Source organism: Pseudophryne corroboree, chromosome 6, assembly GCF_028390025.1.
Source record: "Pseudophryne corroboree isolate aPseCor3 chromosome 6, aPseCor3.hap2, whole genome shotgun sequence".
NCBI lineage: Eukaryota > Metazoa > Chordata > Amphibia > Anura > Myobatrachidae > Pseudophryne > Pseudophryne corroboree.
In genome coordinates, this window is record NC_086449.1 from 716099991 (window position 1) to 716118459 (window position 18469).

At 46.6% G+C, this 18469-nt stretch overlaps 1 long non-coding RNA gene across 1 annotated transcript; it reads left to right on the forward strand.

Annotated features, from left to right (window-relative positions):
- The first annotated feature begins 758 nt into the window (after window positions 1-758).
- On the forward strand, window positions 759-17358 carry LOC134935604 (uncharacterized). The gene is made up of 4 exons (XR_010180283.1): window positions 759-1089; window positions 4660-4778; window positions 12313-12431; window positions 17244-17358. It is a non-coding gene; the product is annotated as an uncharacterized LOC134935604 (long non-coding RNA).
- The last annotated feature ends 1111 nt before the right edge of the window (window positions 17359-18469 follow it).

Genomic DNA, 18469 nt, shown 5'->3' on the forward strand with positions numbered 1-18469 from the left:
CCCCAGTTTCCGGCTCAGTGTTACTTTGGGGTATCCAACTCCTGATACCCGCTGCAGCCTGGTTGTCTTTTACTTGAACTTTTCCCTTCACTCGTTGATCTGTCTCGCTGGCTCTATATTTCTATCTTCAGTTCAGTGTGACCCTGTGTAGCTCCTGACTATACCTTCAGTCTCCTGTTCAGGGCTTCCTTGTGGAACTTTTCTGTTATCTTACATTGGCTGTATCTTCTGACCATGCTATGGAACAGCTTTTCCAAGCCATTTACCACTTAGAAAACAGACTGATGGCTGAGATAGCTGAATTATCTGTGGCTGTCCATTTCCAGTTAAAATATGCAAGAGATGGAGGATGGGTCTGGTGAGCCCAAGTACTGTAATTCTATCCTGGAGGACTGTGGTGTCTCTGTCCGTGGCCAGTTGATCTCCTTGGATTCTCACTTGAGAACATACCAGCCCAATCTTCTGGGATGTTTGGGTCACCTTCGCTGCGATAGCTTTCACCTGGTTGAACTTATGTTCTGTTTTATTTTTGTTTTTGTATTCTGTTTTGATTTGAGTGCACCTGCGCTGCTATTGTTTTTTCTTTACTCTGTTATGGCAAGGTTCTATACATTACTCTCTTATATTTTACTTGAATGTTTATATAAGGTCCATTCCTGTTTACTTGTGCATGTATTTTCCCAGTATGTAGAAAGTTTTCTCCAAGTATATTTTTAGAGATATATTTTTGTATAGATTTTATATTTTTTTATACTTATATATTGTATATATTTAATTTTTTATTATATAATATATTTTAGCTATTATTTTAGATTTATATAGACTGTAAGCTCCTATGGGGCAGGGACTGACTTGTATTCTCTATACATACCGCGCTGCATTTATTTGTGGTACTATATAAAGAAACAACAATAATAAATATGCACGTATATCATGAACATATTATCGCGCCTCTAATTTTTTTTTTCAGGTGGACCATCTTCATGCTTGAATTGTGAGGTCATCAGCCACCAACCTACATCTCCGGGGCTTCTGTGAGGTCATCTTTACTCTGAAGATAGAACCGCAGGAGTAGCAGACTCAAGACAGGTAATTAATATTATTATTAATTACGGATAGCCCTCAGGCTAGACTTTAGTTCTAGTCCTGTAGAGGCGTGGTAATATGTTTCTGGTGTACATGGATATTTATTAAATATGTATGTTTTCTAGTAGGTGAAAATTTTCATTTTCACCAACTGATGTAGAAATTTGGGGATAATAAATAGGCCTCTTAGTGAGTAATCACCCTGCCAAACTGCAACACAGTTTGTGTTTGAGCACTTGTGTGTTAGGACACCTGCAAGGAGATATTTAAACACCACGGTGGGGGTAGGTTTCTAAGGCACAATTTATCAAAACTGTCCTTGATCGCAACCTTAATAAACTGCGTCTTATTGGGGTGTGGCTTGGATGGGCATGGAGTAAGACGTAAGTCTTACTGCTTTCCAGCCCGATAACTCTGTTTACCTATCCTGTGGCCTCTGAAAGACTCATTATCCATTTTCTTTTCATGCTGGCGTGCGACTTCCTGCCACTCTATACTGACCAAAGGGTCTTCTCCACCTCCAAGCGCATGATTGCCATCTTTACCGGCTCTTCTGCTCAGGCTTGGGCTGGGCTGTGGGGCATTTAGGGTAATCCTCGGTAGGCCCATGAAATTCATAGCCATGCCCTCTATTGCTGGAGGGTGAGGCCTAGAAAAGGTCACAGGGGATGGTTCATTATAGCAGGCTGCACAGTGCAGCTGCTTGCACTGGGCTGTCTGTCCTTATGTATGTATATTCTATGTGTGTGTATATACATATATGTTTGTGTTCTATTTATGTGTTTGTATGCTATGTATACAGTATATATTTACGTATGTATGCCATGCATATAGTTAACGTTCAACACTTCAGCTGCTATATAAATTCACATCTCAGCATGCCATGCCACCCGTACACGAGGGTGCTGCTATAGGAGCCTGGCTTACCTCTGTCATTCTCTCTCTGGCTCACTGCTGTTGCCAGGATCAGTGGGGTTGGGTGCTTTACGGGGGGGAGGGGGGGGAGTCCAGGGCTCTGAAGCAAGTCCTGATAGTTTAAGGGAATTTCCCATTTTTCTCATAGCCCTTGGGACTGCTTCTATTGAAATTAACGCTGCTGAATTTCTCCCTGGCGATTAGATAGGAAAATCCTTGCAGCTGTGGAAATTTGCTTTCAATTGGATATGCAATGGCAGGGGCCTATGTGGATTATTGATAAAGCCGCATCCATTCCGACATGCATTTGTCAGAATGGATCCGACAAGGACTTTTCAATGAACGGCCAAATTCGACAGGAATTTTCCATTCCTGAGCATCTCAATCCAACTTTAAAAAAGTTGGATTGAGATGATGGAGCTGAGAGGGGAAGAGCAGTGGGGAGACGGAGGAGAGCAGCGGCTACAGCAGCGTAGCATGAGGATGGTGCACCACCGCCAGACCTCACGGCAGCGTCCACCCAGCTCCAGCAAGCGGGACCTCACTTGCTGAAGCCGGGTGGGCGCTGCCGTGAGCGGCGACGGTGCCCCATCCTCCTGCTACGCTGCTGTAGCCGCTGCTCTCCCCCGTCTCCCCGCTTCTCTCTCCCGTCTCCTCCTCTCAGCTCCCTCATATCAATCCGATTCTTTTAAAAGTCGGAATTGAGATGGAAACGGGGCCAAAACATGTTGGATTTGGCCCCGTTGCCGACAGAAGCACGCTGATCGGCGGCTATTCCGCCGATCCACGTTTTCCGACAAGTCGGGAATGGACGACTTGTCGGAAAAAAACAGACCCCAATGAATAGGTCGGAACACCTTCCGACCTAAATCTGTCGGAAGCTGCCGTCTTTCCGACAAGACGGCAGCTTCCGACACTTATTGCTACTATAAGGGCACCAATTATTGCTACTATAATAAGAGAGTCACCGATTATTGATATTTTGAATAAAGTGGGCACAGATTATAATAAAAGGGTTATAGATTATTGATATTGTGTTAATGTGGAATGACCACACTCCTCCAATTGATGGCCACAGCTACCCAGAGCTGGTCACACACTTTAGGCAGGCCCCTGCCATTGCATTCCCTGTGGGCCCTTTAGGACCCAGTCTGACACTGCCTCCACTGACCGTGAAGGTCTCTCTGGCTGTTTAGTCCTCCCTGATGGTGTACAGTCTCCCCCTGGGTCTCGCTGTTTCCTGTGCCAGTGTTGCTTTTGATCCCCAGGTGGTGCCGCCTCGCTGCGCGATTCTCCTGCAAGCCGAAGCCTTTTTGGATCCTGAGCTCCGCTCCACAGTGCTTCCGTGTGCTTTGCCGGGTACCATTGCTCCGCTGACCTGCTGGCTTGAGGGACATCATCTAGCGCCTGGCGGCTTCTGATTGCGTTTTCCTCCATTGTGACTTCTGCTCCTGCACTGGGGTTCTGTTCTGCTGTCTGCTCCTGCACACTGGTCACGTCTCCGCTGCTGGGGTCTTCTGTCTGCTGCCATTTTGAATGCCGTATCGTGTGTCTGTGGGGCCCTGGTGACTGCTGCTTAGTGTGCTGTCCCGCTTTCTAGTTCCTGTGATACTGGACACACTGATCTCCTTGAGGTCTGCTGGTATTAAGCTGTAATCATTTCTTTACCTGCTCTGTTGATCTGGTCACCCCAGTTTCCGGCTCAGTGCTACTCTGGGGTATCCAACTCCTGATACCCGCTGCAGCCTGGTTGTCTTTTACTTGAACTTTTCCCTTCACTCGTTGATCTGTCTCGCTGGCTCTATATTTCTATCTTCAGTTCAGTGTGACCCTGTGTAGCTCCTGACTATACCTTCAGTCTCCTGTTCAGGGCTTCCTTGTGGAACTTTTCTGTTATCTTACATTGGCTGTATCTTCTGACCATGCTATGGAACAGCTTCTCCAAGCCATTTACCACTTAGAAAACAGACTGATGGCTGAGATAGCTGAATTATCTGTGGCTGTCCATTTCCAGTTAAAATATGCAGGAGATGGAGGATGGGTCTGGTGAGCCCAAGTACTGTAATTCTATCCTGGAGGACTGTGGTGTCTCTGTCCGTGGCCAGTTGATCTCCTTGGACTCTCACTTGAGAACATACCAGCCCAATCTTCTGGGATGTTTGGGTCACCTTCGCTGCGATAGCTTTCACCTGGTTGAACTTATGTTCTGTTTTATTTTTGTTTTTGTATTCTGTTTTGATTTGAGTGCACCTGCGCTGCTATTGTTTTTTCTTTACTCTGTTATGGCAAGGTTCTATACATTACGCTCTTATATTTTACTTGAATGTTTATATAAGGTCCATTCCTGTTTACTTGTGCATGTATTTTCCCAGTATGTAGAAAGTTTTCTCCAAGTATATTTTTAGAGATATATTTTTGTATAGATTTTATATTTTTTTATACTTATATATTGTATATATTTAATTTTTTATTATATAATATATTTTAGCTATTATTTTAGATTTATATAGACTGTAAGCTCCTATGGGGCAGGGACTGACTTGTATTCTCTATACATACCGCGCTGCATTTATTTGTGGTACTATATAAAGAAACAACAATAATAAATATGCACGTATATCATGAACATATTATCGCGCCTCTAATTTTTTTTTTCAGGTGGACCATCTTCATGCTTGAATTGTGAGGTCATCAGCCACCAACCTACATCTCCGGGGCTTCTGTGAGGTCATCTTTACTCTGAAGATAGAACCGCAGGAGTAGCAGACTCAAGACAGGTAATTAATATTATTATTAATTACGGATAACCCTCAGGCTAGACTTTAGTTCTAGTCCTGTAGAGGCGTGGTAATATGTTTCTGGTGTACATGGATATTTATTAAATATGTATGTTTTCTAGTAGGTGAAAATTTTCATTTTCACCAACTGATGTAGAAATTTGGGGATAATAAATAGGCCTCTTAGTGAGAAATCACCCTGCCAAACTGCAACACAGTTTGTGTTTGAGCACTTGTGTGTTAGGACACCTGCAAGGAGATATTTAAACACCACGGTGGGGGTAGGTTTCTAAGGCACAATTTATCAAAACTGTCCTTGATCGCAACCTTAATAAACTGCGCGTTATTGGGGTGTGGCCTGGGTGGGCATGGAGTAAGAAGTAAGTCTTACTGCTTTCCAGCCCGATAACTCTGTTTACCTATTCTGTGGCCTCTGAAAGACTCATTATCCATTTTCTTTTCATGCTGGCGTGCGACTTCCTGCCACTCTATACTGACCAAATGGTCTTCTCCAACTCCAGACGCATGATTGCCATCTTTACCGGCTCTTCTGCTCAGGCTTGGGCTGGGCTGTGGGGCATTTAGGGTAATCCTCGGTAGGCCCATGAAATTCATAGCCATGCCCTCTATTGCTGGAGGGTGAGGCCTAGAAAAGGTCACAGGGGATGGTTCATTATAGCAGGCTACACAGTGCAGCTGCTTGCACTGGGCTGTCTGTCCTTATCAGAATCAGAATCAGAATCAGCTTTATTGGCCAGGTATACTTACGTATACTAGGAATTTGTCTTCGGTTTGCTATACAACAGCCAAGTAGGTAACAGGTAAGCAGGTGTGTGTGTGTGTGTGTGTGTGTGTGTGTGTGTGGGGGGGGCAAGTAAAGTTACACAGATGGGTATACCGTAGGGACACAAGTGAGTTACATGTACGTCTAGTCAGTCAATGTTCAGGAGTTCAGCAGGCGGACAGCTTGGGGAAATAAACTTTTGAGGCTTCTGGTGGATCTGGCGGGGACAGCCCTGTAACGCCTGCCTGAAGGAAGCAAGTTAAACATGCTGTGGCCGGGGTGTAGCTGGTCTTTTACTATCTTCATTGCCCGCTTTTTAGCTCTGGACAAGTACAGGTCCTGGACTGAGGGAAAGTCGGACCCGATGATCTTCTCTGCGGTTCTGACCACCTTTTGGAGCCTGCATATGTCCCTCGCGCTGGCGGAGCTGTACCATACGAGTATCGAGGAGCACAGTACCGACTCCACAATCGCGGAGTAGAAGAGGAGCAGGAGCTTCTGTGGGATGTTGAACTTCCTTAGTTGCCTGAGGAAGAACAACCTCTGCTGCGCTTTCCCAACAGTGGCGTCAGTGTTGGACCCCCATTTAAGGTCCCTGGAGATTGTGGTCCCTAGAAACTTGAAGGAGTCCACTAGCGATACCACACTGTCAGCAATCGTTAGCGGAGGTGCACTAGATGACTTCTTCCTGAAGTCCACTATCATCTCGACAGTTTTGAGGGGGTTGAGGTCAAGGTTGTTGTGGATGCACCACTGGGCCAGCCGGTCTACTTCCTGTCTATAGGCCGATTCGTCCCCATCCTTGATGAGGCCGATGACGGTGGTGTCATCGGCGAATTTGATGATCCTTACTGATTGCGCCTCTGAGGTACAGTCATTTGTGTACAGGGAGAAGAGCAGGGGTGAGAGGACACAGCCCTGAGGGGCCCCTGTACTGATGGACCGCGCTTGAGAGGTGAATTCCCCCGCTTTCAGCACCTGTGTCCTATCTGTCAGAAAGTCTATTATCCAGGAACAGGTAGCTTCTGGGACCCCTAGGCGAAGTAATTTGGGGTGGAGGATGCTGGGGACGATTGTATTGAAGGCCGAGCTGAAATCGACAAACAGGACCCTCGCGTAGGTACCGGGAATGTCTAGGTGCTGTAGAATGTAGTGCAGGCCCAGGTTGACTGCATCCTCGACACACCGATTCGAGCGATAGGCGAACTGCAAGGGGTCCAGTTGGGGGCCAGTCACAGTTTTCAGGTGATTCAAAACCAGACGCTCGAACGTTTTCATGACCACAGACGTCAGTGCTATCGGCCTGTAGTCGTTCAGGTTCGTGATAGTAGGTTTCTTGGGGACCGGGACTATAGTAGACCTTTTGAGGCAGGAAGGGACTTTCTGTAGCTCCAGCGATTTATTGAAGATCTTGGTGAATATGGGGGCGAGCCGATCCGCACATGCTCTTAGGGCAGATGGTGACACTCCGTCAGGACCCGGAGCTTTCCTGGTTTTGGTCCTTTTGAACAATGCCTCCACCTCTACTTGGGTGACTTGCAGTGCCTGGGGTTGGCCGTCGGTGTTCGGGGCATCGTAGAGGTGATTGTTTGGGTTGCAGGGGACTTCTTTTGCGAACCTGCAATAAAAGTGGTTCAGTTCATCTGCAAGGTCTTGGTGCATGGCGGTGGACTTTGATGTTTTCCTATGGTTGGTTATGGATTGCATTCCTTTCCATACAGATACGGGGTCATTGGTGGAGAGATCGTTTGTCAGCTTGTCCGAGAACCGCTTTTTTGCTAGCCTAATTCCTTTAGTCAGAGAGTTCCTAGTACGGTTGTATAGTGCTCTGTCACCGCTGCTATAGGCCTCCTCTTTGGCTCGACGAAGTTGCCTGAGCTGGGCATTGAACCAGGGCTTGTTGTTGTTGTAAATGCGGTAAGTCTTGGTAGGTACACACATGTCCTCACAGTAGCTGATGTAGGATGTGACAGTGTCTGTCAAGTCATTCAGGTCGGTTGCCGAGGCTTCAAAGACCCCCCATTCCGTGCAGTCAAAGCAGGCCTGGAGCTTCATCTTGGCCTCATTGGTCCATTTCTTGACAGTCTTAACGACAGGCTTAACTGCTCTCAGCTTCTGTGTATAGGTAGGGAGTAGGTGGACGAGGCAGTGGTCAGATAGGCCGAGTGCAGCACGCGGGATAGACCGGAAGGCAGACTTGAGAGTAGTGTAGCAGTGATCAAGGGTGTGCCCTTCCCTAGTGGGACACGTGACTTGTTGTTTGTACTTAGGTAGCTCCTTGCTCAGGTTAGTTCTGTTGAAGTCACCCAGTACTATAAGCAGAGAGTCTGGGTGTTTTTGTTCTATGTCGGATATACATATGGCCAGGTGGTGCAGGGCTTCGTTCGCGCAGGCGAGGGGGGGGATGTACACTCCCACAAGGACAATTGAGGCAAATTCCCGGGGGGAGTAGAAGGGGTTGCAGTTGATACTCAGCATCTCCAGGTGGGGGCTGCATGATTTGCCTATGATCGTGACATTGGTGCACCATCCGTCGTTGATGTAGAAGCAGATGCCACCACCCTTCGTTTTTCCTGAGAGAACCTTGGAGCGATCGGCCCTGAAGAGACTGAAGCCCGGCAGAGACATCGGGTTGTCCGCAATATGGTCGTCCAGCCACGTCTCCGTAAAGCAGAGGATAGATGACCCTGTAATGCCTGACCCTGCGCTGCCCAGAAGGAGGGACAATTCGTCGAACTTGTTTGCCAGTGAGCGCACATTCGAAAGCAGGATCGCGGGTAGTGCAGACCGGTGCCCTCGCCGCCGCCACCTCACTAGGGCGCCTGCGCGACAGCCTCTCCTCTGAGTCCAGGTCCTTCTACTAGGGCCGACATGAGGGCCTCCGTCATTCTCTTTCCGGGGCCGGTGATCCATCCGCCAGTCACCACCTGGGCTGCGGGGGGGCGCGGCCGCTCGGTCATCCACTTCGGTGTCCACAACGTCTGCATCCTTGCCACACAGGGCAGCAAGGGCAGCGAGGGCTGCAAGGGCCGCTGATCTGCCCGCCGACGGGCCCGAACGTGTGGTAAGCACCTCGGGAGCGCTCCAACTAAGGAGGGCTTCCCTGCTGTATTTGGTCACCGGTGGGGTAGACAAGGGCAAGGGAAAACAAGGGGAAACAGGTATTTTGGCTGAGCTGCGTAGCTCCGAGGCAGCCATCTGCGGCGCCATCTTAGATTGTAATCGCTATAATCTTAGTTGCTGTAACCTATTGCTGCACCTTAATACAATGGGTATATTTGAAACAAGTGATACTGTAAATAAAATAACTGCTTTTTCTGTTGCTGATTTAGTCAAAAGCAGGCTTGTGGTGAGGTGTTAGAAATCAATTCCTGTTGTGTAGGTGTAAAAGATCTCAGTGTGAGAGGCCTTTGAAGTAAATTTCTTGTGGGGGGTAGTGATAACATGTGTCCTTTGGAATGGCTCTTCCAAATTGAAGTGAGCAGTGACCCTTCAGTGATTCAGAGCCTGAATATGCTGTATATTAGTTGATTAATGCAAGAAGTCAGTTATTTTTTGCTCAGAGAACAGAGGTGAATGATGTCTAAGTGAGGGGCTGGATGGAGCCAAATATAGGTTGTAGTTCACAGTACCTTGTCTGGGATGTCCAATGCAGAGCACAGTAGATTCCAAACTGAAGGACTTCTAAGTGGAGAGTTGCAGAGGTTTCAATCTAGTGTGTATCTCAGCGCAGGAATGCAATCCGTTGGTTTTGATCAGATGTCTGCGTAGAGTAGTACAAGTTAAAGGTAAGTCCTTGGATATTTACGATGATTTATGGGTCAGTTGTGGTGAATTTCAGCTGTTTTATGGAGATGATCAGGAGCATGCAAAAGGTGATGCAGCCATCTTGGTGTTACTACGATCAGTCGCACACATATGTATATTCTATGTGTGTGTATATACATATATGTTTGTGTTCTATTTATGTGTTTGTATACTATGTATACAGTATATATGTACGTATGTATGCCATGCATATAGTTAACGTTCAACACTTCAGCTGCTATGTAATTTCACATCTCAGCATGCCATGCCACCCGTACTCGAGGGTGCTGCTATAGGAGCCTGGCTTACCTCTGTCGTTCTCTCTCTGGCTCACTGCTGTTGCCAGGATCAGTGGGGTTGGGTGCTTTACGGGGGGGAGTCCAGGGCTCTGAAGCAAGTCCTGATAGTTTAAGGGAATTTCCCATTTTTCTCATAGCCCTTGGGACTGCTTCTATTGAAATTAACGCTGCTGAATTTCTCCCTGGCGATTAGATAGGAAAATCCTTGCAGCTGTGGAAATTTGCTTTCAATTGGATATGCAATGGCAGGGGCCTATGTGGATTATTGATAAAGTCGCATCCATTCCGACATGTATTTGTCGGAATGGATCCGACAAGAACTATTCAATGAACGGCCAAATTCGACAGGAATTTTCCATTCCTGAGCATCTCAATCCAACTTTAAAAAAGTTGGATTGAGATGATGGAGCTGAGAGGGGAAGAGCAGTGGGGAAACGGGGGAGAGCAGCGGCTACAGCAGCATAGCATGAGGATGGTGCACCACCGCCAGACCTCACGGCAGCGTCCACCCAGCTCCAGCAAGCAGGACCTCGCTTGCTGGAGCCGGGTGGGCGCTGCCGTGAGCGGCGACGGTGCCCCATCCTCCTGCTACGCTGCTGTAGCCGCTGCTCTCCCCCGTCTCCCCGCTTCTCTCTCCCGTCTCCTCCTCTCAGCTCCTTCATCTCAATCCGATTCTTTTTAAAGTCGGAATTGAGATTGAAACGGGGCCAAAACCTGTTGGATTTGGCCCCGTTGCCGACAGAAGCACGCTGATCGGCGGCTATTCCGCCGATCCACGTTTTCTGACAAGTCGGGAATGGACGACTTGTCGGAAAAAAACAGACCCCAATGAATAGGTCGGAACACCTTCCGACCTAAATCTGTCGGAAGCTGCCGTCTTTCCGACAAGACGGCAGCTTCCGACACTTCTTGCTACTATAAGGGCACCAATTATTGCTACTATAATAAGAGAGTCACCGATTATTGATATTTTGAATAAAGTGGGCACAGATTATAATAAAAGGGTTATAGATTATTGATATTGTGTTAATGTGGATTGACCACACTCCTCCAATTGATGGCCACAGCTACCCAGAGCTGGTCACACACTTTAGGCAGGCCCCTGCCATTGCATTCCCTGTGGGCCCTTTAGGACCCAGTCTGACACTACCTCCACTGACCGTGAAGGTCTCTCTGGCTGTTTAGTCCTCCCTGATGGTGGACAGTCTCCCCCTGGGTCTCGCTGTTTCCTGTGCCAGTGTTGCTTTTGATCCCCAGGTGGTGCCGCCTCGCTGCGCGATTCTCCTGCAAGCCGAAGCCTTTTTGGATCCTGAGCTCTGCTCCACAGTGCTTCCGTGTGCTTTGCCGGGTACCATTGCTCCGCTGACCTGCTGGCTTGAGGGACATCATCTAGCGCCTGGCGGCTTCTGATTGCGGCTTCCTCCATTGTGACTTCTGCTCCTGCACTGGGGTTCTGTTCTGCTGTCTGCTCCTGCACACTGGTCACGTCTCCGCTGCTGGGGTCTTCTGTCTGCTGCTATTTTGAATGCCGTATCGTGTGTCTGTGGGGCCCTGGTGACTGCTGCTTAGTGTGCTGTCCCGCTTTCTAGTTCCTGTGATACTGGACACACTGATCTCCTTGAGGTCTGCTGGTATTAAGCTGTAATCATTTCTTTACCTGCTCTGTTGATCTGGTCACCCCAGTTTCCGGCTCAGTGCTACTCTGGGGTATCCAACTCCTGATACCCGCTGCAGCCTGGTTGTCTTTTACTTGAACTTTTCCCTTCACTCGTTGATCTGTCTCGCTGGCTCTATATTTCTATCTTCAGTTCAGTGTGACCTTGTGTAGCTCCTGACTATACCTTCAGTCTCCTGTTCAGGGCTTCCTTGTGGAACTTTTCTGTTATCTTACATTGGCTGTATCTTCTGACCATGCTATGGAACAGCTTCTCCAAGCCATTTACCACTTAGAAAACAGACTGATGGCTGAGATAGCTGAATTATCTGTGGCTGTCCATTTCCAGTTAAAATATGCAGGAGATGGAGGATGGGTCTGGTGAGCCCAAGTACTGTAATTCTATCCTGGAGGACTGTGGTGTCTCTGTCCGTGGCCAGTTGATCTCCTTGGACTCTCACTTGAGAACATACCAGCCCAATCTTCTGGGATGTTTGGGTCACCTTCGCTGCGATAGCTTTCACCTGGTTGAACTTATGTTCTGTTTTATTTTTGTTTTTGTATTCTGTTTTGATTTGAGTGCACCTGCGCTGCTATTGTTTTTTATTTACTCTGTTATGGCAAGGTTCTATACATTACGCTCTTATATTTTACTTGAATGTTTATATAAGGTCCATTCCTGTTTACTTGTGCATGTATTTTCCCAGTATGTAGAAAGTTTTCTCCAAGTATATTTTTAGAGATATATTTTTGTATAGATTTTATATTTTTTTATACTTATATATTGTATATATTAAATTTTTTATTATATAATATATTTTAGCTATTATTTTAGATTTATATAGACTGTAAGCTCCTATGGGGCAGGGACTGACTTGTATTCTCTATACATACCGCGCTGCATTTATTTGTGGTACTATATAAAGAAACAACAATAATAAATATGCACGTATATCATGAACATATCGCGCCTCTAATTTTTTTTTTCAGGTGGACCATCTTCATGCTTGAATTGTGAGGTCATCAGCCACCAACCTACATCTCCGGGGCTTCTGTGAGGTCATCTTTACTCTGAAGATAGAACCGCAGGAGTAGCAGACTCAAGACAGGTAATTAATATTATTATTAATTACGGATAACCCTCAGGCTAGACTTTAGTTCTAGTCCTGTAGAGGCGTGGTAATATGTTTCTGGTGTACATGGATATTTATTAAATATGTATGTTTTCTAGTAGGTGAAAATTTTCATTTTCACCAACTGATGTAGAAATTTGGGGATAATAAATAGGCCTCTTAGTGAGAAATCACCCTGCCAAACTGCAGCACAGTTTGTGTTTGAGCACTTGTGTGTTAGGACACCTGCAAGGAGATATTTAAACACCACGGTGGGGGTAGGTTTCTAAGGCACAATTTATCAAAACTGTCCTTGATCGCAACCTTAATAAACTGCGTCTTATTGGGGTGTGGCCTGGGTGGGCATGGAGTAAGAAGTAAGTCTTACTGCTTTCCAGCCCGATAACTCTGTTTACCTATTCTGTGGCCTCTGAAAGACTCATTATCCATTTTCTTTTCATGCTGGCGTGCGACTTCCTGCCACTCTATACTGACCAAAGGGTCTTCTCCAACTCCAGACGCATGATTGCCATCTTTACCGGCTCTTCTGCTCAGGCTTGGGCTGGGCTGTGGGGCATTTAGGGTAATCCTCGGTAGGCCCATGAAATTCATAGCCATGCCCTCTATTGCTGGAGGGTGAGGCCTAGAAAAGGTCACAGGGGATGGTTCATTATAGCAGGCTACACAGTGCAGCTGCTTGCACTGGGCTGTCTGTCCTTATGTATGTATATTCTATGTGTGTGTATATACATATATGTTTGTGTTCTATTTATGTGTTTGTATACTATGTATACAGTATATATGTACGTATGTATGCCATGCATATAGTTAACGTTCAACACTTCAGCTGCTATGTAATTTCACATCTCAGCATGCCATGCCACCCGTACACGAGGGTGCTGCTATAGGAGCCTGGCTTACCTCTGTCGTTCTCTCTCTTGCTCACTGCTGTTGCCAGGATCAGTGGGGTTGGGTGCTTTACGGGGGGGAGTCCAGGGCTCTGAAGCAAGTCCTGATAGTTTAAGGGAATTTCCCATTTTTCTCATAGCCCTTGGGACTGCTTCTATTGAAATTAACGCTGCTGAATTTCTAATACAAAAAAAGTGAGGAGGTAGATCAAAGGCGATAACAAAATAAATTAGTAAATGGATATACGTCACATGTTAAGATGTCCTTTCCTGATTGATCACTCTTTGAATCGTCTCACAACATCCAGATAATGGACATGAAAAAAAGAAAATAATACACATACATGGGTGGTATTGCTTTGAGATTAATTGTTTCGCCTATAAGTGTCCAGAAAAGGAAAGCCTAAAGTGCCAGACCGATTTTGATAGGAGATGAGGACAGTGTCTCGCCACCACTCTTATTATATTCGTAGACGTACCGAAACTCACATCAAATAGGGTAGGGACAGGTATATAAAGGTATCTTTTGATGATCTATCCCACATGATATAATGCAAAAGAGGGTTAATACAGATGACGTACCCCACTTACTTCAGAAGGGGGATTGTTCCCACGTATCAAGGTTTCTTTCAAGCCAGGACCAGAAATAACGTCCAAAATACTTCAAAAAGGTTTATTTAGGAAAATGTCCATAAAAACAGCAATCTATAATCTTTTCTATGTTGTTTTCCACTCTCTGGTTTATACAGAAGGCATGCAGGTCTAATGTAATAGACAAGGCAGCTGATGTAATCCGGTTTTACACCAGTGCTGTCATGCTACGCATAGTCCAAAGTGGTGTCTCATGAAAAGTGCAGAATGTCTGGTTTAAAAACAAATGATAATATGAATAAAATAATAATAGAAACTCACTGCCTGATTTCACCAACGGCGTTTCGACCTCTTGGGTCTTTTTCAAGGTGAAAAAGACCCAAGAGGTCGAAACGCCGTTGGTGAAATCATTCTGCACTTTTCATGAGACACCACTTTGGACTATGCGTAGCATGACAGCACTAGCGTAGCATGACACTGTCCTCATCTCCTATCAAAATCGGTCTGGCAATTTAGGCTTTCTTTTTCTGGACACTTATAGGCGAAACAATTAATCTCAAAGCAATACCACCCATGTATGTGTATTATTTTCTTTTTTTCATGTCCATTATCTGGATGTTGTGAGACGATTCAAAGAGTGATCAATCAGGAAAGGACATCTTAACATGTGACGTATATCCATTTACTAATTTATTTTGTTATCGCCTTTGATCTACCTCCTCACTTTTTTTGTATTTTATTGTTTGATCTGTTATTTGGACGGATTGAGGATTCTGATTGGGCTGATAATCTGTTGCGCCAGGAATTTACACTATTACCTGTTTATTGTGCTGCTGAATTTCTCCCTGGCGAGTAGATAGGAAAATCCTTGCAGCTGTGGAAATTTGCTTTCAATTGGATATGCAATGGCAGGGGCCTATGTGGATTATTGATAAAGCCGCATCCATTCCGACATGCATTTGTCAGAATGGATCCGACAAGGACTTTTCAATGAACGGCCAAATTCGACAGGAATTTTCCATTCCTGAGCATCTCAATCCAACTTTAAAAAAGTTGGATTGAGATGATGGAGCTGAGAGGGGAAGAGCAGTGGGGAGACGGAGGAGAGCAGCGGCTACAGCAGCGTAGCATGAGGATGGTGCACCACCGCCAGACCTCACGGCAGCGTCCACCCAGCTCCAGCAAGCGGGACCTCACTTGCTGGAGCCGGGTGGGCGCTGCCGTGAGCGGCAACGGTGCCCCATCCTCCTGCTACGCTGCTGTAGCCGCTGCTCTCCCCCGTCTCCCCGCTTCTCTCTCCCGTCTCCTCCTCTCAGCTCCCTCATCTCAATCTGATTCTTTTAAAAGTCGGAATTGAGATGGAAACGGGGCCAAAACCTGTAGGATTTGGCCCCGTTGCCGACAGAAGCACGCTGATCGGCGGCTATTCCGCCGATCCACGTTTTCCGACAGGTCGGGAATGGCCGACTTGTCGGAAAAAAACAGACCCCAATGAATAGGTCGGAACACCTTCCGACCTAAATCTGTCGGAAGCTGCCGTCTTTCCGACAAGACGGCAGCTTCCGACACTTATTGCTACTATAAGGGCACCAATTATTGCTACTATAATAAGAGAGTCACCGATTATTGATATTTTGAATAAAGTGGGCACAGATTATAATAAAAGGGTTATAGATTATTGATATTGTGTTAATGTGGAATGACCACACTCCTCCAATTGATGGCCACAGCTACCCAGAGCTGGTCACACACTTTAGGCAGGCCCCTGCCATTGCATTCCCTGTGGGCCCTTTAGGACCCAGTCTGACACTGCCTCCACTGACCGTGAAGGTCTCTCTGGCTGTTTAGTCCTCCCTGATGGTGGACAGTCTCCCCCTGGGTCTCGCTGTTTCCTGTGCCAGTGTTGCTTTTGATCCCCAGGTGGTGTCGCCTCGCTGCGCGATTCTCCTGCAAGCCGAAGCCTTTTTGGATCCTGAGCTCCGCTCCACGGTGCTTCCGTGTGCTTTGCCGGGTACCATTGCTCCGCTGACCTGCTGGCTTGAGGGACATCATCTAGCGCCTGGCGGCTTCTGATTGCGGTTTCCTCCATTGTGACTTCTGCTCCTGCACTGGGGTTCTGTTCTGCTGTCTGCTCCTGCACACTGGTCACGTCTCCGCTGCTGGGGTCTTCTGTCTGCTGCCATTTTGAATGCCGTATCGTGTGTCCGTGGGGCCCTGGTGACTGCTGCTTAGTGTGCTGTCCCGCTTTCTAGTTCCTGTGATACTGGACACACTGATCTCCTTGAGGTCTGCTGGTATTAAGCTGTAATCATTTCTTTACCTGCTCTGTTGATCTGGTCACCCCAGTTTCCGGCTCAGTGCTACTCTGGGGTATCCAACTCCTGATACCCGCTGCAGCCTGGTTGTCTTTTACTTGAACTTTTCCCTTCACTCGTTGATCTGTCTCGCTGGCTCTATATTTCTATCTTCAGTTCAGTGTGACCCTGTGTAGCTCCTGACTATACCTTCAGTCTCCTGTTCAGGGCTTCCTTGTGGAACTTTTCTGTTATCTTACATTGGCTGTATCTTCTGACCATGCTATGGAACAGCTTCTCCAAGCCATTTACCACTTAGAAAACAGACTGATGGCTGAGATAGCTGAATTATCTGTGGCTGTCCATTTCCAGTTAAAATATGCAGGAGATGGAGGATGGGTCTGGTGAGCCCAAGTACTGTAATTCTATCCTGGAGGACTGTGGTGTCTCTGTCCGTGGCCAGTTGATCTCCTTGGACTCTCACTTGAGAACATACCAGCCCAATCTTCTGGGATGTTTGGGTCACCTTCGCTGCGATAGCTTTCACCTGGTTGAACTTATGTTCTGTTTTATTTTTGTTTTTGTATTCTGTTTTGATTTGAGTGCACCTGCGCTGCTATTGTTTTTTCTTTACTCTGTTATGGCAAGGTTCTATACATTACGCTCTTATATTTTACTTGAATGTTTATATAAGGTCCATTCCTGTTTACTTGTGCATGTATTTTCCCAGTATGTAGAAAGTTTTCTCCAAGTATATTTTTAGAGATATATTTTTGTATAGATTTTATATATTTTTATACTTATATATTGTATATATTTAATTTTTTATTATATAATATATTTTAGCTATTATTTTAGATTTATATAGACTGTAAGCTCCTATGGGGCAGGGACTGACTTGTTTTCTCTGTACAGACCGCGCTGCATTTATTTGTGGTACTATATAAAGAAACAACAATAATAAATATGCACGTATATCATGAACATATTATCGCGCCTCTAATTTTTTTTTTCAGGTGGACCATCTTCATGCTTGAATTGTGAGGTCATCAGCCACCAACCTACATCTCCGGGGCTTCTGTGAGGTCATCTTTACTCTGAAGATAGAACCGCAGGAGTAGCAGACTCAAGACAGGTAATTAATATTATTTTCTCTGACGTCCTAGTGGATGCTGGGGACACCGAAAGGACCATGGGGAATAGCGGCTCCGCAGGAGACTGGGCACAAAAGTAAAAGCTTTAGGACTACCTGGTGTGCACTGGCTCCTCCCCCCATGACCCTCCTCCAAGCCCCAGTTAGATTTTTGTGCCCGAACGAGAAGGCTGCTCACTAGGTGGCTCTCCTGAGCTGCTTAGTAAAAAAGTTTAAGTATAGGTTTTTTATTTTCAGTGAATCCTGCTGGCAACAGGTTCACTGCACCGAGGAACTAAGGGGAGAAGAAGCGAACTCACCTGCGTGCAGAGTGGATTGGGCTTCTTAGGCTACTGGACATTAGCTCCAGAGGGACGATCACAGGCCCAGCCATGGATGGGTCCCAGAGCCGCGCCGCCGGCCCCCTTACAGAGCCAGAAGACTGAAGAGGTCCGGAAAATCGGCGGCAGAAGACGTCCTGTCTTCAATAAGGTAGCGCACAGCACCGCAGCTGTGCGCCATTGCTCTCAGCACACTTCACACTCCGGTCACTGAGGGTGCAGGGCGCTGGGGGGGGGCGCCCTGAGACGCAATAAAAACACCTTATATGGCAAAAAATACATGACATATAGCTCCTGGGCTATATGGATGCATTTAACCCCTGCCAATTTTTCCTTAAAAAAGCGGGAGAAAGGCCGCCGAGAAGGGGGCGGAGCCTATCTCCTCAGCACACTGGCGCCATTTTTCCTCACAGCTCCGTTGGAGGGAAGCTCCCTGACTCTCCCCTGCAGTCCTGCACTACAGAAACAGGGTAAAACAAGAGAGGGGAGGCACTAATTTGGCAGATAAATCTATACAGCAGCTATATAAGGGAAAAACACTTATATAAGGTTATCCCTGTATATATATAGCGCTCTGGTGTGTGCTGGCAAACTCTCCCTCTGTCTCCCCAAAGGGCTAGTGGGGTCCTGTCCTCTATCAGAGCATTCCCTGTGTGTGTGCTGTGTGTCGGTACGTTGTGTCGACATGTATGAGGAGGAAAATGGTATGGAGGCGGAGCAATTGCCTGTAATAGTGATGTCACCCCCTAGGGAGTCGACACCTGACTGG